Source organism: Pteronotus mesoamericanus, unplaced genomic scaffold (genome assembly GCF_021234165.1).
Source record: "Pteronotus mesoamericanus isolate MK-2021 breed Mesoamerican mustached bat unplaced genomic scaffold, CSHL_Meso_final scaffold_550, whole genome shotgun sequence".
Lineage (NCBI taxonomy): Eukaryota > Metazoa > Chordata > Mammalia > Chiroptera > Mormoopidae > Pteronotus > Pteronotus mesoamericanus.
Window position 1 is genome coordinate 623,195 of NW_026555322.1, and position 24,360 is coordinate 647,554.

At 39.7% G+C, this 24,360-nt stretch overlaps 1 pseudogene; it reads left to right on the forward strand.

Annotated features, from left to right (window-relative positions):
• Positions 1 to 294: 294 nt before the first annotated feature.
• On the forward strand, positions 295 to 1,618 carry LOC129061181 (tubulin alpha-1A chain-like; annotated as a pseudogene).
• The last annotated feature ends 22,742 nt before the right edge of the window (positions 1,619 to 24,360 follow it).

Below are 24,360 nucleotides of genomic sequence, written 5' to 3' on the forward strand. Positions count from 1 at the left end.
GTGTCAATAAGCTGAAATACTTAGCACAGACCTTTTTGAAGACACAGTGTAACAGCACACTATTTCTGCATCTTTGACTTATTTTACAGAGACATTACTGTCAATATGCAAATACAATTGCAAGATGACTCCAGAACTAAGAATTTTCAATCTACAGAACTCAAGTAATGGACATATGGCCCCAGAACCCTGTAGGAAGTGAGGGATCCTTCAATAAGAAAGATCTGGGTAAGAAAACATATAACCTCTGTTCTTACTTTTTGCCATCTGCTCAGCAACAACAAAGCAGCAACAATGTGCGAGTGTATTTCCATTAACTTTGGCCACACTGGTGTCCAGATGGGCAATGCCTTCTGGGAGCTCTACTGCCCGGAACGTGGCATCTAGTCTGATGGCAAGATGGCAAGTGATAAGACCATTTGGAGGGGAATGACTCCTTCAACACCTTCTTTAGTGAGACAGGTGCTGGCAAGCATGTGTCCAGGGCAGTGTTTGTAGACCTGAAGCCCATAATTGTTGATAAAGTTTGCACTGGTACCTACTGTGAGCTCTTCCATCCTGAGCAGCTTGTCAGAGGCGAGGAAGATGCTGCCAATAACCATGCCTGTGGGCACTACACCAATGGGAAGGAGATCATTGACCTTGTCCTGGACCAAATTCTGGAAACTGGCCAACCAGTGCACAGGTCTTCAGGGCTTCTTGGCTTTCCACAGCTTTGGTGTGGGAACTGGTTATGGGTTCACCTCCCTGTAGATGGAACATCTCTTTGTTGATTGCAGCAGAAGTCCAAGCTGGAATTCTCCATTTTACCAGCCCTCCAGGTTTACACAACTGTAGTTGAGCCCTACAACTTCATCCTCACCATCCACACCACCCCAGAGCACTCTGACTGTGCCTTCATGGTTGACGACAAGACCATATATGACATCTGTTGTAGAAACTTTGATACTGAGTACCCAACCTATGATTAACCTGAATAGGTTTGTAGGTCAGATTGTGCCCTCCATCACTGCTTCCCTTAGATTTTATGGAGCTCTGAATGTTGATCTGACTGAATTCCACACCAACCCGGTACCCTAGCCCTGCATCCACTTCTCTCTGGCCAGATATACCCCTGCCATCTCTGTTGAGAAAGACTCACATGAACAGTTTTCTGTAGCAGAGATGACCAATGCATGCTTTGAGCCAGCCAACCAGATGGTGAAATGTGACCCTCGCTATGGTAAATATGTGGCTTACTACCTGTTACACCATGACGATGTGGTTCCCAAAGATGTTGGTGCTGCTATTGCCACCGTCAAGATCAAATGTACCATTCAGTTTGTGGACTGGTATTCCACTGGCTTGAAATTTGGCATTAATTACCACCTTCCCGCTGTGGCGCATTGTGAAGACCTGGCCAAAGCACAGCGAGCTATGTGCATGCTGAGCAACATCACAGGTATTACTGAGGCCTGGGCTCACCTGGACCACAAATTTGACCTGATATATGGCAAGCGTGCCACTATGCACTGTTACATGGGTGAGGGCATGGAGGAAGGAGAGTATTCTGAGGCCCATGAGGACATGGCTGCACTTGGGAAGGATTATGAGTAGGTTGGTATAGATTCTGTTGAAAGGAGAGGGTGAGGAAGAAGGAGAGGAATACTAAAGTTAAAATGTCACAATGGTGGTACTTTTACTCCACCATTCTGTTTTAAACATTGAAGAATTGTGGTCTGATCAGTAAATTTGTATGTTGTAGTATATACTCTCATATACAATTACTGGCCTATGTTTAAAACATGATGCTTTGTTACAGACCCAACCAGTCCATTTCTCTGATGGGTTTGAATCAAGTATTTGGTGTCTTGAATGAAAAAAAAGAAAATATCTGGTGCCTTGAAATAAACCTATGTCTCTATGGTCAATTAGTATTCGACAAAGAGGGCAGAAGCATAGAATGGAGTAAAAATAGTCTCTTCAATAAATGGTATTGGGAGAACTGGATTGGTACATGCAAAAAATAAAATAAAATTATACTACCAGCTACAGCATACACCAGAATAAACTCAAAATGGATAAAAAAATATAAGTCATGATGCCATACAAATCCTAGCCATTGGTGAAAATCTGTCCAGTTTGTTGGAACAAAGCATGTCCTTGTTGTCAGGAGGCAACCTTTTGAATGTCTCTCTTTCTCTCTCCCTCTCCCTTCCTCTCTAAAATCAATAAACATATTCTCAGGTAAGGATTTAAAAAAAAGAGATAAGGTGTTTTGCTTTCAGCTAAGGGCCTGGGGTGGAAGGATGTGCGTTGGAATTTTAGGGGCTGAAGAGCAGTCTGAGCATCATGGTTGCCATAGAATCCTGAACTCAAAGTGACCACCATGAGGACTTTGTTTTTTCTTTTGTTTTCTTCTTCTTGTGATGGCTTTTTAATAAAGACAGACTTGCCCTGATGAGGAGATCAGAACCCACCTGCAGGTGTTTGGGATTCACCTTAGGGTGTGGGTCGCCAGTGGTGGATGAGCCTCCCTGGGATGTAAGGAGACAAAGGGGATCCATATCCAGTCACCCCTTTCCTGATCTGCGTTTCAGTGCACCGGCTGTCTCGTAGGTAAAGCGGGTTTGGTCTTGTGTGGCTCCAGTGAGTGTGGTATCCTGTCCCAGAGGTGTCCTGGAGCTGCTTTCCTTCTAAAGGCAAGAATTCAGGAGGTAAGACCCAGAATGACTCTGAATCCCAGTTTTCCCATCTGTGAAACATGGATAAGAATGCTTAACCTGCAGGATCTCTGTGAACATGCAGTGATGACGCATGAGTAAGCCTTCGGCCCTGTGGTCATTATGGGATCATGATGCCTGTGTGAATTCAGGCCCATTTTATTACTTTTCAACTCCATTCTTAGGGGATAGAGGAGAAAAGGAGAAAAAAAGGTGGCCCTTGTGAGCAGCCCATTATAACATGGTTGTTTTCATCACGACCCATTTGTATCAGTGCTATTGTCATTAACCCAGTGTCTAGCATGGTGCTGGGCACACAATTATACCACTGAAGCATAGTGATTCTGGATCTTTCTCTGCAGCTCCTCATGCTGATGGTGGAGGTCCTATCAGGCGTCTGAAAGTGGCAGTTTCTGAAGATCTGTGTCCTGATGTCTGCTGAGGCTTGTACTCCAGGTTGAGGGCAGCAGTCCTCAGGAGACTCCAATACCTCATACCCCTGGAGGCATCTGGTGCCTGGCTCCAGTGAGTTCATAGATCTGAACAAAAGCATGTAGTAGAATTGCTGTGTGGTTCTCAAAACAGCCTCAGGGTAGAGAAGTTACTTTGACCTTATCCTGGGGAAAGAGGTTTAGCAAGCGGACTTTTAGTCCATCAGCAGTTATATGCTTTTCAGTAAGCCCTAGGCCCATCTGAGAGAAGGTTTCTCTGTCTAAAAGCAATACATTATCTAGCTTGAGGAAGGATCTTCATATTTATCATGATCGTGCAATAAATATACATATATTTTGACTGTTTACATAAAAATCAGTTCTTTCCATCAATACCATCAGATGGGTGTTGAATATGTAGGGGTATTTTTTTTCAAAACAAAGTATTGTGAGATTGTAATATGGATTCTTACCATGTAGCCATGTTTTTTACTCATTATATAGTGAAATCATATAGAATCAGGAAGTTTAATGTGTTAGTTAAAAACAGGTAAAATGATTTATCATTTTCAGAAATAAGTTATCATAGAGTTTGTCCTGTTATAAATACAGCCATGTTCTCTTAAAAACCACATAGTATTCTTAAATATAACTGTGATTATTTTTCTAGGTGGTAACATTTTAATTGCTGTACTTAAGCTGAAAATGTACATCAAATTTTTCTAAATATTAAAAAAATTATTTACTGAGGGGAGAGAGAGAGAGAGACAGAGAAAGAAAAATATCCATCTGTTGCTCAACCCATTCATGTATTCACTGGCTGCCTCCTGCATGCACCCTGACTGGGCATTGAACCCACAACCTTGGTGTATAAGGAGGATGCTACAACCAATTGAATTATATGTTCAGGGCTCCTAAATATTTTGCTGTATCTCATTGTAAATGATTATTTCTGTTTTTGTCTTATGAATTGTGTGTCAATTTAATAAGATATGGTGTGAATCTGTTAATATATGATAAGAACATATTAGTGGGAATTGTCATGATTCATTTAATCTCAAGAGACTTAGAAAAACTACAAATTAAATACTGTATTGAGGTATGGTTAAAATATTGTACATATTTAAAGTATTTGTGATTCAGTGGGTGAAGATGGCGGAGGAGTGAGTGGAAGTCACACTGACCTCCTCCCAGGATCAATCTGGAATTACAACTAAATTGTGGAGAAATAACCTGGAACAAACAACTGAACAACAGCGAGAAAGGAACCTTATAACCTTGGACAGACTGAAGAATCAGCTTTAGCACAACCTAACTGGTAAGGAGTGTGGTAGAGGATCGAGAAGGTGGGCAGAGTGCCCACAGGTGGCAGCACTAGAAGGATATTGAAATGGCCAATTTGATCCCGCTGAGAAAAGCGGGTCCCCAGTCAACCGCACCAGAGCCCCAAAACTACACAGATAACAGCCAGCTGTGAAAAGCAGCAAGGTTGCTCTGTGCAAGAAATGGGTGGCTGGAGATTCAAAGAGCCATTTAAAGGGCCATTGCATAAAGTTTTATTTGCAGCCACTTACCATGGGCTCTGGCAAAGGCAGGGACGGAGTGGGCTGGGGGTGCCTGAGGAGAGAGTAGGGAAGGAGGCTTTGGGGAAAGAAATGAGAGAGTGGCCAGATACTGGTGCTCACTCCTCCCTCATATGGCAACAGCTATCTGGCTCAGGCAGACCACTCCCCTGAGTGGCAGCAGTGTGAGAGGAGACAATAACCCCACCCACAGGAGGAACACGGCCCCATCCTGTGCTGTCTCTAAGCCAGCCTCCTGAGTGGAACTGGACTGGACTGGATTAAGCTGAAAGAGACAGCCACAGACAGTAGATTCCTGAAAGTCTTGAACAGACTGCCTAAGGTCAGAGAGGGTCAACATCAGGCATCATCAGAGGCAGATCCAGAAAGAAACAACAGTAGTCTCCTACCATAGAAATTCACACCACAAAATGAGGAAATCAAGACAGATAAGTTTAACAATAAGAAGCAGAAAAGAAGAGTCTCACAAAAAATGGGAAGGCAAAGAAACACCCCCTAGTTAAAGGGAAAGGAGGAAATGCCAGAAAGAGAAATACATGAAATAGAGGCAAATAAACTATCAGGTACTGAGTTCAAAATAATGATTCTAAGGAAGCCCAATGACCTCAGTGAGTGCAGAGAGAACTACAAAAAACTACAAGGAAACTATGAGGAACTTACTGCAAATTATATCAGGAAAAGAACATAGAAACTATCAATAAGAGACAAGAGGAAATGAAGAATACAATTTACGTAGACAGATCTTCCAAACAAAACATTAATAAACATATTGTGGCACTGAATGACACACTGAATCAAAGAGACTTAACTGACATATATAGAACCTTACATCCCAAAGAAGAAAAATACACATTCTTTTCAAATGCTTATGGCAGTTTTTCAAAGATAGACCACATGATAGGACACAAAGCAAGCCTCAGCAAATTCAGGAAAATTGAAATAATACCAAACTTTTTCTTGGACCACAAGACCTTGAAACTGGAAATCAACCTCAAAGAGAAACTTCAAAAACTTGCAAACTCATGGAGACTGAACAGTATACTATTAAACAATGAATGGGTCAATAATGAGATAAGAGAATAAATCAAAAAATTTCTGGAAACAAATGAAAATGAACAGAAAACAGTCCAAAACCAATGGGACACAGCAAAGGCAGTCCTGAGAGGGAAGTTCATACCAATACAGGCTTACCTAAAAAAGGCATTTCAAATAAAAGACCTAACACTACAACTTCAAGAACTGGAGAAACAACAACAAATAAATCCCAGAGCAAGTAGAAGGAAGGAAATAGTCAAGATTAGAGCAGAACTCAATGACATAGAGACAAAAAGAACAATTCAGAGGATCAACCAATGCAGAAGCTGGTTCTTTGAAAAGATAAATAAAATTGACAAGCCGTTAAGCAGACTCATCAAGAAAAAAAGGGAGAGGACGCAAATTAGTAATATCAGAAATGAAAGAGGAGAAATAACAACTGATACCACAGAAATACATAGATCATCAGAAACTATTATGAACAATTGTATGCCAAGAAATTGGAAAATCTTGATGAAATGGACAAATTTTTAGAAAAGTATAATCTTCCAACACTGAAGGAGGAAGAAACAGAAAGCTTGAACAGACCGATAACAGCTGGGGAAATTGAAGCAGTTATCAAGAAACTCCCGGCACACAAAAGCCCAGGGCCGGACGGTTTCACAGGAGAATTTTACAAAACATTTAAGGAAGAGCTAACCCCTGTCCTTCTCAGACTATTCCAAAAAATCCAAGAGGAGGGAAGACTCCCAGACTCTTTCTATGAGGCCAGCATCACCCTGATCCCAAAACCAGATAAAGACCCTACAAAGAAAGAAAACTACAGGCCAATTTCGCTGATGAACATAGATGCTAAAATCCTCCACAAAATATTGGCAAACAGCATCCAGGAGTACATTAAAAAGATTATCCACCACTATCAAGTGGGATTCATCCCAGGGATGCAGGGATGGTTCAATATACGCAAATCAGTAAATGTGATACATCACAGAAATAAAAGAAAAGACAAAAACGACATGATCATCTCGATAGATGCAGAGAAAGCATTCGATAAGGTACAGTACCCATTTATGATCAAAACACTCAGCAAAATGCGAATAAATGGGGCATTCCTCAACATAATAAAGGCCATATATGAAAAACCTACAGCCAGTATCATACTCAAAGGGCAAAAACTGAAAGCTTTCCCACTAAGATCGGGAACACGCCAAGGATGTCCGCTCTCACCGCTTCTTTTCAACACCGTATTGGAAGTCCTAGCCACAGTGGTCAAGCAAGAGAAAGAGATAAAAAGCATCCAAATAGGAAAGGAGGAAGTAAAGCTATCATTGTTTGCAGATGACATGATAGTGTACATAGAGAACCCTGTAGACTCTACCAAAAAACTCCTCAACCTTATAAGTGAATTTGGCAAAACAGCAGGATACAAAGTCAACATTCAGAAATCAAAGGCATTTTTGTACACCAGCAATACAATAGAAGAAGAAATCAGAGAAAAAAATACCATTCGATATAGCAAGAAGAAAAATAAAGTACCTAGGCATCAATTTAACCAAAGATGTAAAAGACCTGTATGCAGAAAACTATATAACATTGAAAAAAGAAATTAAGGAAGACACAAATAAATGGAAGCATATACCGTGCTCATGGATTGGAAGAATTAATATCCTCAAAATGTCCATACTACCCAAAGCAATTTATAGATTCAACGCAATCCCTCTTAAGATACCAATGACGTATTTCACAGAAATAGAGCAGACATTTCAAAAACTTATAGGAAACCATAAACGACCCCGAATAGCTGCAGCAATTTTGAGAAAGAAACACAAAGTAGGAGGGATCACAATACCGGACATCTAACTCTACTACAAAGCCACTATACTCAAAACAATCTGGTACTGGCACAAGACCAGACCCATAAACCTGTGGAACAGAATAGAAAGCCCAGAAGTAAGGCCAGGTCTCTATGGGCATCTAATATTTGACAAAGGGGGCAGAAGCATAAAATGGAGCCATAATAGCCTCTTCAACAAATGGTGTTGGGAGAGCTAGACGGCTACATGCAAAAAATTGAAATTGGATCATCAGCTGACACCATACACAAAAATAAACTCAAGATGGATAAAAGACTTAAATATAAGTCGCAACACCATCAAAGTCCTAGAGGAGAACATTGGCAGGAAACTCTCAGATATCCCACGCAGCAATTTTTTCACTGATATGTCTCCTTAAGCAAGGGACAGAAAGGAAAGAATAAACAAGTGGGACCTCATCAAAATAAGAAGCTTCTGCATGGCAAAAGAAAATATCAGCAAAATGAAAAGGGAGCCAACCCTATGGGAAAATATATTCGCTAATGATACATCAGATAGAGCTTTGATCTCCAAGATATATAAAGAACTCACTCGACTTCACTCCAAGAAGACAAATGATCCAATCAAAAAATGGGCAAAGGACCTGGGCAGATGCTTTTCCAAGGAGGAGATACAGAGGGCCCAGAGGCATTTGAAAGGATGCTCAGCATCACTAGCCATCAGAGAAATGCAGGTCAAAACCACCATGAGGTACCACCTCACACAGGTCAGAGTGGCCCTCATAAACAGATCCACAAACAACAGGTGCTGGCCAGGCTGTGGAGAAAAGGGAACCGTAGTACACTGTGGGTGGGAATGCAGACTTGTACAGCCACTGTGGAAGGCAGTGTGGAGTTTCCTCAAAAAGCTGAAAATGGAACTGCCTTTTGATCCAATGTTTCCCCTGCTGGGACTATACCCTAAGAACACCAAAATGCCAATACAAAAGAACCTATGCACCCCAATGTTCATAGCAGCACAATTTACAGTAACCAAGTGTTGGAAGCAACGTAAGTGTCCATCAGTAGATGATTGGATCAAAAAGTAATGGTACATATACACAATGGAATACTATGCAGCAGAAAGGAAAAAAGAACTACTAAACTTCGCGACAGCATGGCTGGAACTGGAGAGCATCATGCTAAGCGAAATAAGCCAGGGGGTGAAAGACAAATACCATATGATCTCACCTATAAGCGGAACCTAACCAACAATAAAAAGATGCAAGGAAAATATGACCAGCAACACTGAAAGGAAATCAACAGAGAAGAGGGAAGGAGGGAGGGGCGGGGAGGGAAAGGGAAGGGAAGGGGAAAGTCAAGGAACATATAGCAAGAACTCATGGACAAAATCAAAGGTGAAGAGCTGAGGGAGGGAAGGAGAGAGGGGGCAAGGGAAAGTGGTGGGGGGGAGGCAGAGACAAATGTATTTAAAAAGAAATAAAGGAAGAAAGAAAAAAGAAGTCTCATCAAGTATACTGACAGTTCTAAAAATTGGGGCGTTTTTTGTTGTTATTTTAAGTTGTGTATGTTCTTTATGTATTTTGGGTATATATTTTGATAACTTCTCATCAGATATATGGTTTGCAAATATTTTTTTTATTTCATAAGTTGTCTTTTTAATTTATTGATTGTTCTTTTGCCAAGTAAAAGCCTTTTAAATTTTAAAAATAAAAAAAAAGAATACAATTTACGAATTGAAGAACACAGTAGAAGGAGTCAGAAGCAGGCTAGATGAAGCAGAGGATCAAATCAGTGAGCTGGTTGATAAGGTAGAAAAAAACTCCCAGAAAGAGCAAGAAATTGAAAAAGGACTAAAAAAGAAGGAAGAGGCATTGAGGGAAATGCAGGACAACGTGAAATGTAATGATATCCATAAAATAGGGATACCAGAAGTAGAAGAAGAGGAGGAATGGATAGAGAACCTGTTTGAAAAAGTAATGATGGGAAAATTCCCTAATTGGAAGAGAGAAAAGTCACACAAGTCAAGGAAGCACAGAGGGTCTCATTCAAGAGGAACCCAATGAGGCCCACTCCAGGACACATCCTCAGTAAAATGGCAGTGAATCCCAAAGGCAGAAGGGGAGAAAGAGGTAGTAACATAAAAGGGAACCCCAATACGGCTAGCATCAGACTTCTCAACAGAAACACTGCAAGCCAGAAGGGAATGGCAAGAAATATTCCAAGTCATGAAAAGCAAAGGACTGCAGACAAAACTGCTATACCCAGCAAAGCTCTCAATGAAAATGGAAGGCTAAATAAGGACGTTCCCTGACACAAGAAGGCTAAAAGAATACACCTCCTACAAACCAGCATTGCACAATATGCTAAAGGGACTGCTTTAAGAAGACGAAGAAAAAGAGTTATGAGAGCACATTTCCTTTCACCGTCACCAATACTTGATTTACCAATATTTTTAATACTTATTAATCTGATTGTGACAGTGATGTGTTATTTTAATTGTTACTTTATTCACTGTTGAAGCTAAATCTGTTTTTGTAGATATCTTGCCTATTTCTATCATTTTAAAAAAGCTTTAAATGAGTTCTTGGAATTCTTTATGAATTTTTTAAAAATTAATTTATTTTTTCAAATACATTTGTCTCTGCCTACCCCCCATCACTTTCCCTTGCCCCCTCCCTCCCTCCCTCCCTCCCTCAACTCTTCTCCTTTGGTTTTGTCCATGAGTCCTTGGTATATGTTCCTTGAGTTTCCCCTTCTTGATTAAATGTTTGTAGAATTTTTCCCTAAAAAACAAACAAAACACTATTAATACTTTTCAGATGTGTTGCAAATACTTTCCTATTCTATTACCTGTCCTTTAACTTTTTTATATGTATATTTCTATATAGTCTTAAATGTTTAATATAGTCATATTGTCAATATTGTACTTTATAGCTTCTGGATGTGAGTATGTTACTTCAGGGTAAGAAAAATACTATTTTGATTTTCTCCTAAAATTACTTAGATTTTACATATTGATTTTTAACTCAGATGAATATTTTTTGTATAATGTGTGAAATAGGGTTCTACATTTGTTTTATTTCAAGTAATAGTGTTCCATGCACCTTATTTATTGAATAAGCCTTGTTTTCCCCATTGATTTGAAATATCAACTTAATCATATATTCCAATGTTAGACAGATATATACATTTTTTTCTAGAATGCTCATTTTATTTTATTGACATAGTTGATTATTTCTGTGCTGGTGTCATGTTGTTTTAATTTTTGAGACTTTATAATGGATTAAAATTTTGTAATATTTCATAATGGATTTTCACATTTAAAAATATAAATAAATAAAATCAATCTGCAGTATAAAAAAAGAATAAGAAAGAAGGAAGTCCTACCTTTTCCAGCAACATGGATGGAACTGGAGAATAATATGCTAAGTGAAATAAGCCAGTCGGTGAAAGACAAATACTATATGATCTAACCTATAAGTGTACTCTATTCAACAAAATAAACTAATGAACAAAATAAACCACAGGCATGGAAACATGGAGCAGAATAAAAGTGACCATAGAGGAAAAAGTAGGAGGACAATAGTGGAAAGAAGGAGAAGGGAGTAAACAAAGAACATGTATGAATGACCCATGGACATGGACAACAGAGTGGGAATTGTCTGCGGGAGAGGGGGGCAGGGTGGAATGGTTGGGTAGGGCAAAGGTGGAAAAATTGAGACAACTATAACAGAATAAATATAATTTAAACATTAAAAAATCTATAAATCACTTTGGGTAGTATGGATATATCGATGATATTAATTATTCCAATCCATGAACATGGTGTATGCTTCCACTTATTTGTGTCTTCCTTAATTTCTTTTCAGTGTTCTGTAGTTTTCTGAGTACAGGTATTTTATCTCCTTGGTTAAGTTTATTCCTAGGTACTTTACTTTTCTTATTGCTATAGGAAATGGGATTTTTTTTCTGACTTCTCATTCTGATATTTCATTGTTGGTGTATGAAAATACCCCTAATTTCTGAATATTGACTTTGTATCCTGCTGCTTTGCCAAATTCACTTATTAAGTAGAGTAGTTTTTTGGTGGAGTCTGTAGGGTTTTCTATGTACAAAATCATATAATCTCCAAACAATGACAGCGTTACTTCCTGCTTTCCAATTTGGATGCCTTTTATTTCCTTTTCTTGTCTGATTGCTGTGAAAAGGACTTCCAATACTATGTTGAGTGGAAGTGGTAAAAGTGGACATCCTTGTCTTCTTCCCGATCTTAGTGGGAAAGATTTTACTTTTTGCCCATTGAGAATGGCGTTGGCTGTAGGATTTTCATATATGACCTTTATTATGTTGAGGTATTCTCCCTTTATTCCCACTTTGCTGAATGTTTTTGTCATGAATGGATGCTGCACCTTATCAAATGCTATTTCCATATCTATAGATAAGATCATGTGGTTTTTGTCTTTCCTTTTGTTTTTGTGATGTATTCGCATTTATTGATTTGTGAATACTGAAGCATCCTTGATTCCCTGGGATGAATTCCACTTGGTCATGGTGGATGATCTTTTTAATGTATTGCTGGATGTGGCTTGTTAATATTTTGTTGAGGATTTTAGTGTCTATGTTCATCAGCGATATGGGCCTGTAGTTTTCTTTTAGTTGTGTCTTTATCTGGTTTTGGGATTAGGATGATGCTGGCCTCATAAGAAGTGTTTGGGAGTCTTTCCTCTTGGAATTTTTGGAATAGCCTCAGAAAGTTAGAGGTTAGCTCTTCCTTAAATGTTTTGTAAAATTCTCCTCTGAACCCGTCCAGTACAGGGCTTTTGTGTGCCGGGGGATTTTGTGATTATTTCCACAATTTCACCCGCTGTTATGGGTGTGTTCAGGCTTTCTACATTTTCTTCACTCAGTGTTGTAAGGTTATATTTTTCTAGAAATTCTTCCACTTCACCCGGGTTTTCAAATTTCTTGGCATAAAATTGCTCATAGTAATTTCTTACAATCCTTTGTATTTCTGTGGTATCAGTTGTTATTTCTCCTCTTTCATTTCTTATATTATTTATTTGGGTCCTCTCACTTTTTTCCTTTATGAATCTGCTTAAAGCCTTGTCAATTTTGTTTAACTTTTCAAAGAACCAGCTCCTGGATTTTTTTACCCTTTGAATTGTTCTTTTAGTCTTTATGTCATTCAATTCTGCTCTAATCTTGATTATTTCCTTCCTTATACTTGCTCTGGGCTTTGTTTTTTATTTTGTCTCCAGTTCTTGAAGCTGTAGGGTTAGGTCGTTTATTTGAAATGCTTCTATTTTTTTTTTTTTTTTAGGTAGTCTTGTATTACTATGAACTTCCCTCTCAGGACTGCCTTCGCTGTATCCCATAGGTTTTGAACTGTCGTGTGTTTATTCTCACTTGTTTCCAGAAACATTTTGATTCCTTCTTTGATCTCATTATTCACAGGTTCATTGTTAAATATCATTCAGTCTCCATGAGTTTGGATATTTTTTTAGTTTTTTCCTTGAGGTTGGTTTCTAGTTTCAAGCCCTTGTTGTCTGAGAAAATGCTTGTTGTTATTTCAATATTTTGGAATTTGTTGAGGCTTGTTTTGTGTCCTATCATGTGGTCTATCTTTTAAAATGTTCTGTGTGCATTTGAAAAGAATGTGTGTTTTGCTTCTTTGGGATGAAAGGTTCTATATATGTCAGTTAAGCCCATTTGATTTAAAGCATTGCTCAGTTCCACAATATCATTGTTGATGTTTTGTTTCAAAGATCTATCCATTGTTGACAGTTGGGTGCTAAAATCCCCTACTATGAGTGTATTGCTGTCTACATCTTTCTTGAAGTCCTCCAAGATTTTCCTTATATATTTGGGTGCTCCTATGTTGGGTGCATAGATGTTCACAATGTTTATGTCTTCACGATGGATTCTTCCCTTGAGTGTTATGAAGTGTCCTTCTGGGTCTCCTTCTATGGCCTTTGTTTTGAAATCTAGTTTGTGTGATATAAGTACTGTTACCTTGGCTTTTTTTTTCCTGTCCAAAATATATTTGCTTGCAATATATTTTTCCATCCTTTTACTTTCAGTCTGTGTAGGTAGTTTGTTCCGAGGTGGGTCTCTTGTAGGATCATGTTTTCTTATCCATTCAGCTACCTTATGCCTTTTGATTGGAGCTATTGGGTCCTTTCTCAATACTGTTACTCTGGGAGTGGTCTGCCTGAGGAAGATGGCTGTTGCCATATGGGGAATGAGTCAGCACCAGGATCTCTCCTGCTATTCCCTCAGTTCTATCCTCTAAGGCTCCCTACGCAGTTTCTCCTAAGGTATCTCCAGCCGACTCTCCCCCTTCCTTTGCCGGAGTGCAAGGTAAGAGGCTGCAAATAAAAATTTATGCATTTGCCCTTTAAATGGCTCTTTGAATCTCCAGCCACTCATCTCTGGCAGAGAGAAACCCTGCCCCTTTTTGCAGCTGGCTGTTGTCTGTGTGCTTTTTAGGCTCTGGTGCTGTAGGCTGGAGACCCCCGCTTATTGTTTAGACCCAACTCTTTTCAGGGCAATCCAACTGGCCATTTAAATATCCCTCTGGGGCTCCCTCCCATGGGGGCCCAGCCCATCTTCTTGAATCTCTACTGCACTCCTGACCAGTCAGGTTGTGTCAAAGCTGATTTCTCTGTCAGTCCAAGGTTACAAGGCTCCTCCCTCATTATTGTTCAGTTGTTTGTTCCCTGTGATTTCTCCACAGTTTAGTTGTAATTCCAGATTGGTCTTGGGAGACAGTCAGCATGACTTTCATTCACTCCTCCATCATCTTGCCTCCTAATTCCTAAGTACTTCTTTTTTTAATCAAGAAAAAAAATTTACCTTTTATTTTGAATGACCAAATGGCATTGAGAGCTAAAGTTTATGTTCTGAGGCTCACCTTCCTCTATACAATTTTATTTTATTTTTTTCTTTTTAAATATATTAATCATGTTTATTCTATTACAGTTGTCTCAATTTTTACCCCTTTACCCGCCTCCACCCATCCCACCCCCACCTCCTGCTCCCACAGTCAATTCCCACTCTGTTTTCAATGTCCATGGGTCATTTATACATGTTCTTTGTCTAGTCCCTTCCCCTTCTTTACACCATTGTCCTCTTTCCCCATCCCTTCTGGTCACTTTCATTCTGCTCCATGTTTCCATGCCTGTGGTTTATTTTGGTCATTAGTTTATTTTGTTGAATAGAGTCCACTTATAGGTGAGATCATATGGTATTTGTCTTTCATAAACAGGCTTATTTCACTTAGCTTAATATTCTCCGGTTCCATCCACGTTGTCGCAAAAGGTAGCAGTTCCATCTCTCTTTCTTTCTTTCTTTCTTAAATGCAGATTGATTTTATTTATTTTTTAAATGTCAAAGTTAATTTTAAAATATTAAAAAATTTTAAACCATTATAAAGTCTCAACAATTAAACCAACATGACACCAGTATAGAAATAATCAAGTAGATCAATGAAATATAATGAGCATCCTAGACACAAATGTATATATCTGTCTAACAATATAATATATCATTAAGTTGATACTTCAAGTCAATGTGAAAATAGGGCTTATTCAGCAAATAAGGTGCATGGAACACTATTACTTGAAATATAGAGTCCTATTTCACACATTATACAAGAAATGTTCAGGTGAGTTAAAAATCAATATGTAGAATCTAAGGAGTTTTTGAAGAAAATAGAACTACTATTTTTCATGACCTGAAGTAAAATATTCAATCCCAGATGCTATAAAGTAAATATTGACAATATGACTATATTAAACATTTAACTATATAGCAATATACATATAAAAAGTTAAAGGACAAGGAATAGAATAGGAAGGTATTTGCAACACATCTAAAAAAGGGTTAATAGGGTTTTGTTTGTTTGTTTGTTTGTTTTTAGGGAAAAAAAATTCTACAAACCCTTAATAAATGGATAAAGAATACCAAAAAGTCATTTAAAGCTTTTTAAAAAATAATAGAAATAGGCAAGAAATATACAAAAACAGGTTTAGTTTCAACAAATAGTAAAGGAACATTTAAAATAACATTATTGTCATGATCAGATTAATGAGTATTAAAAATATTGGTAATATCAAGTATTGGCAACTCTGAAAGGAACTGGGTATTCATAGCCTCTTTTTCTTCATCTTAAAGCAGTCTTTTTAGCATATTTTGCAGTGCTGGTTTGGTGGAGGTGTATTCTTTTAGACTCCTTTTGTCTGGGAACCTTCTTATTTAGCCTTCCATTTTCATTGAGAGCCTTGCTGGGCAGAGCAGTCTTGGTTGCAGGCCTTTGCTTTTCATCACTTGGAATATTTCTTGCCATTCCCTTCTGGTTTGCAGTGTTTCTGTTGAGAAGTCAGCTGCTAGCTGTATTGGGGCTCCCTTATATGTTACTACCTCTTTCTCCCTTGTTTGTTTTAGGATTCTCTGTCTTTGATACTTGACATTTTAATGATGATGTGTCTTGGAATGGGCCTCATTCGATTCCTCTTGAATGGGACCCTCTGTTCTTCCTGGACAGGTGTGACTTTTTCTCTCCTTCAATTAGGGAAGTTTCCCATTATGACTTTTTTCAAACAGGTTCTCTATCCCTTCCTCATCCTCTTCTCCTTCTGGTATCCCTATTATACGAATATTATTATGTTTCAGGTTGTCTTGCTTTTCCCTGAATGCCTCTTCATTCTTTTGGAGTCTTTTTTCATTTTATTGTTGTTTCTGGGAGCTTTTTTCTACTTTGTCCTTCAGCTTGCTGACTCAGTCCTCAGTTTCATCGAGCCTGCTTTTGATTCCTTCTACTGTATTCTTCAATTCAGAAATTGTATTCTTCATTTCCTTTTGTCTCTTATTGATAGTTTCTACGTCCTTTTTCATGCTGATATAGTTTGCAGTAAGTTTCTTGCAGTTTCCCTGTAGTTTTTTGTAATTCTCTCTGAACTCACTGAGCTCATTGAGCTTCCTTAGAACCACTGTTTGGAACTGAGTATCTGATAGTTTACTTGCCTCTATTTCATTTAGTTCTCTTTGTGTGGATTTCTCCTTTCCTTTTGAGTGGGGGGTATTTCTTTGTCTTCCAATTATTTGTGAGACTCTTCTCTTTTGCTTCTGATTCTTAAGTTGATCTGTCTTGATTTCCTGCCTTGGTGGTGTGGACTTCTATGGTTGGAGACCACTGTTTTTACTTTCTGGATCTGCCTCTGATGATGTCAGATGTCATCCCTGTCTGATCTTAGGCAGTCTATTTGAGAGTTCCAGGAATCCACTGTCTGTGGCTGTCTCCTTCAGCTGTTAATCTATTCACTCTGCACTCAGCAGGCTGTCTTAGACAGTTCAGATGGGGAAGAGTCCCTCCTGGGGGCGGAGCTATTGAGTCTTTTGACACTGGAGCCACTCAGGAGAAGTGGTCTCTGCCTGAGCAAGATGGCTGCTGCAACATGGGGGATGAGTCAGCACTGAGGTCCCGCCGACTACTCTCTCAGTTCTCTCCCCAAAACCTCTTTCACTAGTCTCTCCTCAGGCATCTCTAGCCCACTCTCCCACGCCTTTACCGGAGACCAGGGTAAGTGGCTGCAAATAAAATTTATGTGTTGGTCCCTTAAACAGTTCTTTGCTTCTCCAGCCGCCTGTCTCTGGCAGACAGCAGCCCTGCTGCTTTTCACGGCTGGCTGTTTTCTGTGTTCTTTTTGGGCTCTGGTGCTGTATGATCGAGCTCCCCATTTTTGATTTAGACTCCACTCTTTTCAGGGGGATCCAACTGGCCCTTTCAATATCCTTCTGGTGCTGACACCTGTGGGTGCCCCGCCTGTCTTCTCAAATTCATACTGCACTCCTTACCAGTTATATTTCGTTAAAGCCAATTCTTCTGTCTCCTATGTTGCCAAGGCTCCTCTCTTGCTATTGTTCAGTTGTTTGTTCCAGGTGATTTCTCCATAATTTAGTTGTAATTCCAGGTTGGTCCTGGGAGGAGGTCAGTGTAACTTACACTCACTCCTCCGCCATCTTGATTCTCCTAATTCCTAAGTAGTTTTTATGTATGAATCTTTCAGTACTTAGAGCACCTCTATGAGATTAGACACTGTTACTTATCCTGATTTTTCAGATTATTAACTGTGGGACAGAGACATAAGGACTTGGCCCAAGAGTGCACAGTTAGGAGGCAAGACATTTTGGGTTTATATCCAGCATGTTATGCTCCAGAGACGGGGTTTGTGAAAGATTTTTTGCTAAGTGACAAGAGCAGTCTGCAAGAGGATGCATATTTTAGGCGGACATTAATAGTAACACTATGTTAAAATGTTTATACAAAATACGTGGACCTAGTGACAAGAAGATGACTTCCAACCTTTGTGAGATTACATTCATTGCAATCACGGGGGCAGAAGCTACAGTGCTGTGAGGTAAATAGAGAAGGATGTTAACAGAATGTAGAAAACTCTTTCTGGAACTTCGATTTAAAGGGTGAGAAAGAGAGGTAGAGATAGATGTTGATTCTGTGGTCAAATGGAGGTGATGAGACCAAGGAGGGTTTAAAACAATTTCTTGAATCTTGAGCAAGTTTTTTAAAAAAAATTATTTTATTTTAGAGAGGGGGAGGGGAGAGAGAAAGAGAGGAAGAAAAACATCAATGTGAAAGAGAAACATTGATTGCTTGCCGTATGCCTTCTGACAAGAGCCCCAATGGGGTCAGAGCAGAGAGTCTGCAACCCAGGCATGCATCCTGACTGGGAACTGAACCAGCAACCTTTTGATTTACAGGATGACACTTAGCCAAGTGAGCCATTCCAGCCAGGGCAGAACTTGAGCAAGTTTTAAAGATTATATACAGGAGTTATCTCATATCAGATTTAACTCTTGAATTTACCCATATTTTTCTCTTACTTGCCTCAGTATAGCAAGATGGGTTTTTAGTTTAATATACATTTAGTTATTAGTGCGGAAATGAAAAAAAGAACAATTGTACATCAAAGAATTGTTAGTGATTTTTCAAGTTTGCCTCTAAAGGAAGCAGCAGACAGCTAAAATCCTGGTGTGATGTGGCTAGATAATGCATTACCTGAGCAAACGTGCAAGGACAATAGCAGGGCATGTCTAGAATTTTCCTATAAACATATTAAAATAGGGAGCATTTCAGGAGCTCCCTGCAGTTGGGCAGACACGAAACTTTGCTTCTTGGTGTGATCTCACTGAGCTCACCAGATGAGTTGGAGACAAGCTTGTCTTCCCAGCTTGGGAAGTGGATTAGGGTCTGTTCAGAGGCACCATGTGGAGCAGCTCTTAGGAGCTTCTGAAACACCCAAGAAAGTAGAGAAGCTTCTGTATTGAAAACTTTGAAATGAATTCATATTAGAGAGATATTTGCTTCCTTCAAAAAGACATCCATCTTCTCATTAGGATAAACAATTAAAAATGCCTTTTCATGGTGTCAGTCTTGGCCCTACTGCAGTACCCCAACACTTAAAGGCCATTGAAATCCCACCACATGCCATATACTTGGGAAGGTTTTCTCATTTACCTGCAGGGGCAGCTGTAAGAAAGGTATTTGGTGTTCCACTTTACAGATGAGCAAGTCCAGAGAACTAACAGGATGGGAGAATGAGTTTGCATACCCCATCCTCCTGGAAGACACAGAGCAGACTCACTTTTAAAAGTTGGGCTTCAAGGGTTGGAGAAATGATTGATCACACTCCCTGCTATTGTGGCCCTGAGTGGACTCACTCAACAACCCCTCTGGGTGATGAAGATGTCAGAGGAGGTAAAATCCTGCTCTTTTGCCAAGAGGCCTGAGTATTGGCCACATCCATTGGCTGATCCCTCAAGAGGGAAGTAGGGCCTGAACAGAGATCAAGTGTTGCCCTTTGGACAGGTGGAAAGCAAAATGATATGTTGTGTGGATCTACTTTAAGACATTGTATTTTATATTTTATCTCCTTTAATCCTAACAATGTATTCAAGACATACATTATTCAGTTTAGGGTAATAACTTGAAGGAAGTGTATGTAATTAAAGAAAAGAAATCTATTTTCTCAGGATCAACAGCTAACTCTGGAATTATCTTGAAGTTTTTTTGTTTTGTTTTGTTTACATTTTGTTTTGAATCCTCCTGGTCTCTGAGTGATTTAAACCCTTACAGCTACCTTATGTGCTCTTGGGGTATTGTTCATTTAATTCTTTGAACTATGAACATATTCTAAATGGAGAATATAGTAAGAATTGTGTGAAAACAAAGCAGAAAAAATTTGCAAACTAAAACTCCCCTACTGCATTAGTGTGTATGGTTTGTGATACATACATACTGACAAAGAGATTGGCTCTTAATTTAAACTGCAATCATGTAAATTTATAAATGAACTCATTAAACATATCAAAATATGCCAAAACCTCAAGCATTAATAAGATGCAAATATGAATCCTGAGAATTCATATCAAGTGGAAAACACAATATGCTAAAAATGCACAATGTGATTTCTCTTTTGGAAAAGACGATGAGTGTGTGTAGGTGTCTATGTTCATGTACCCCTCAACTACAGGGCCACAGATGGAAAGGAGGCACATTTTTTAGCAGCAGACCCCTTTGGGTCAGGGTGTGGGAGTCAGACCAATGAGAGGCAGGATAATTTCATTTTATAAATCTGCTTTCACATATTGTTTAAAATATGGTATTCAGGAAAAAAGGTATTTTGATGACAATTTGGAAGCAGAAATACATGTAAACAGATTCAGAAAAGTAATGTACACATGTATTCATTACTTTAAGAAAATCATCCTTTGGCCCTGGCTGGTGTGGCTCAGTGGATTGAGTGCAGGCCTGCAAACCAAAGGGTCACCTGTTTGATTCCCAGTCAGAGCACATGACTGGGTTGTGGGTCAGGTCCCCGGTGTGGTATGCATGAGAGGTAACCACACATTGATGTTTTCCTTCTTCTCTTTCTCCCTTCCTTCCCCTCTCTCTAAAAATAAATAAAATATTTTTTAAGAATCATCCTTTTTATTCAATTATATTGAAAAAGGAAGTGGTAAAAAGACAACTGAAAGTGTTTCTGCCCATACATGTGTGAGTTTCTAGGTCTCTAGCTGTATCACCTCAAATACATGCACTAGTACAGCTTTCTCTTCAGTTCAAACCAAGGCTGGACTTCTGATCTCAAGTAAACATCCCAGGAAATGAGGGATACATGTGGATGTCTACTAGGAGGTTAAAAAAATTCAATAAAACTCTGACTGAAACCACTAGTCCAATATCTGAATCTCTATCCCTCCTTCCCCTTTGCTGAGATCTTTGGTCTGAGATGCAGAGCTGATATACTGGATCTAGCTACCTGATGATATCCATCTCTATTTTTTCTTTTATATGCAACCCCCCCCCTGCAGTTAACAAAGGGGAATAAGTGTCATCAAACCATTTTTTTAAAGCTGATACCCATTGTGTTTGGAATATTCATATGTTTATTAAAGCAGTTCCATCTATTTTTGACCCCAAATCTATGTCACATTCATTGATTTGTCTCTTCCCTCACCAGTGTAGGTTGAAGTGTCCATAAGGTAGAGGAGTCCCCCCAGAGAGAACAGGGTATTCACCCTCTATTTCCTCACCTCTGTACAGTCTTCCCAGTTCTCCTCCCACCCCATGTCTATCAACCCCTGCTCATGACTCCAGACACAGATGTCCAGACCCTGCTCTAAGGCCCCATGATCTCTCCCATGCCACTGTCCTGTGCTGCCCTACTCCAGTCCACTGCCCAGGTGCGCTATTGCCACCTGGTGTTTTAATGTATGCAGGTTCCTGAGTAAATATTTTGAGAGTTCTTTTACACATACCTGTTATTTTTTCAGACAAAATTAGAATCACTCTGCACATAGGTTTAAAAGCTGGGTTTTGAGTCAGAATATTGTGTTTATTTCCAGCTGACCCTTTATGTAGAGGAGTTTGGTACTACCTCTTGACAGGATCCAGAACTGCAGCTTCAACATGACAAAGTAGGAAGATGGGAGGGGAGGGAAGGGGCTATGGCACAAACTCACCAGACAGAGCCTTCTTGAAATCTGGGTGGAAAAGAGACATACCCAGCATACAAGTATCCTGAGATATTCAGAAAGAAAGTGCAATCTCTTGCCATATTGAAGAGAAATATCTATGGGAATGGAACTAAAAAATCATTTTTTAATTTTTACTCTTTGAGACTTCTGGCTAAATAGTTAGAGATTTATATTAGCAAAAAAGGATCAAGGCCACTTATCATCTTTGTAACCTTATTTTGCACTTATTACATCTACCTATTTTGCACTTATTGTTTTTCTACCTTTATTGTGTATATCTACCTTTTCATGTAAATATATTTTTATGATAACATTTTAAGTATTTTTTAAAATTTGCATTTTTATATAATTGGGTGTTTCATCATATAATGCTGCAAATTATTTTACTAGTACCTAAATGATAAAAATTTAGTTCCCGAGTGGGACAATATGGTGGAGGAGTGAGTGGAAGTCACACTGACCTCCTCCTAGGACTAAAATGGAATTACAACTAAATGGTGGAGAAATCACCTGGAAAACAATGGAACGATAGTGAGAGAGGAGCCTTGGAGCCTCAGACAGACAGTGGAATCGGCTTTTGTACAACCTAACGGGTAAGAAGTGCGGTGGAGGCTTGAAAGTGTGCTGTGTGCCCACAGGTGCCAGCACCAGAGGGAAATTGAAATGGCCAGCTGGATCCCTCTAAGAAAAACAGGGTCTGAATCATAAGTAGGGACCTCTAGTCTACAGCACCAGAACCCAAAAAGAGCACACAGATAAAAGACAACCACGAAAAGCGTAGTGGCACTGTCTGCCAGAGACAGGCAGCTGGAGACACAAAGAGACATTTACAGGGCCAACGCAAAAATTTGCAGTGGCAGCCACCTACCTTGGTCTCTGGGCAGAGGCAGGGGCAGAGTGGGCTGGAGCGGCCTGAGGAGAGATTTGTGAGGAAAGCTTTGGGGACAGAACTGAGACAGTGGCCAGTGGGGTCCTGGTGATGACTCACCACTCACTCTGCAGCGTCCATTTTGCTCAGGCATAAAGTATACAATAACCTCAACCTCAGGAGGCTCTGCCTTGGCTAGGAGTTGCGCACAGGCTTGGGTGCTGAGTGCAGAGTGGCCAGCACAGATAGTAGATCCCTGGGTGAAGGGGACACAGAGCTGCCAAAAGACCCTTGAGGAGAGACTAGAGATAGAGGCATTGGGGAGAGAACTGAGGGAGTAGCCAGGATGTTCCTGGTGCTGACTCCTCCTCTATTCCTCATTCTTCATCTTGCTCCAGCAGACCATGCCCCAGAGAGGCAGCAGCTTGAAAGGAAACAATAGACCTGTCCTGAGGACACTCTGCCCCAGCCAGGAGTTGTGCGTAGGCCTGGATACTGAGTGCAGAGCAGTCGGCACAGAAATGGATCCTTGGCTAAAGGTGACACAGAGCTGTCTACAGGTGCTTGAGGAGAGACTGGAGATGGAAATGTTGGGGAGAGAACTGAGGGAGTAGCCAGGGGGATATCAGTGCTGACTCTTTCCCAACTCTTCAGCTTCCATCTTGCTCAGACATACCACTCCCTTGAGTGGCAGCAGCCTTTAAGGATACAATGCCCCCACCCATAGGAGCCACTGCCTCGCCCTGTGGTGCATAAGCCTGATGGCTGAGGGCAGAGTGGCTAGATTAACAATAGCAGGAGGCAGACACAGACTGTAGATTCCAGAAAGTCTCAGACTGCTGAAGGTCAGATGCAGTCAACATCTGACATCATCAGAGGCAGACCCAGGAAGAAAAGAAAAGAAAAAAACTGTCTACTACCATAAAAGTTTACACCACAAAGTCAGGAAAACAAAGGAGATCAATTTAAGAAGCACAAGCAAAAAAGAAGACTCTTACAAATAATGGCAAGGAAAAGAAACACCCCCCCCAAAGAGTGGAAAGGAGGAATCCCCACAGAGGGATTTCTAAATGAAATAGAGGCAAATAAACTATCAGATTTTGACTTCAAAAAATCGTTCTAAGGAAGCTCAAATGAGTTCAGAGAGCTGAAAGAAAATTATGAAAAACTACAGGGAAACGATAAGGAATGTACTGCAAACTATATCAACATGAAAAAGGACATAAAAACTATCAATAAGAGACAAGATGAAATGAAGAATACAATTTCTGAATTGAAGAACACTGTAGAAGGAACCAAAAGCAAGCTAGATGAAGCAGAGGATCAAATCAGTGAGCTGGAGGACAAGGTAGAAAAAAGATCCCAGAAAGAGCAAGAAATGGAAAAAAGAATCCAAAAGAATGAAGACGCATTGAGGGAAATGCAGGACAATCTGAAACATAATAATACTAGTATAATAGGGATTGCAGAAAGAGAAGAAGAGGAGGAAGGGATAAAGAACATGTTTGAAAAAGTAATGATGGAAAACTTCTCTAATTTGTGGAGAGAAAAATCTGGCAATTCCAGGAAACACAGAGGTTCCCATTCAAGAGGAACCCAACGAGGCCCACTCCAAGGCATGTCATCAGTAAAATGGCAAATATCAAAGACAAACAGAGAATCCTAGAGGCAGCAAGGGAGAAAGAGGTAGTAACATACAAGGGAGCCCTGATACAGCTAGCAGCTGTCTTAACAGAAACACTACAAGCCAGAAGGGAACAGCAAGAAATATTCCATGCAATGAAAAACAAAAGCCTACAACCAAGACTGCTCTACCGAGCAAGCCTTTCAATTAAAATGGAAGGTGAAATAAGGAGTTTCCCAGACAAAA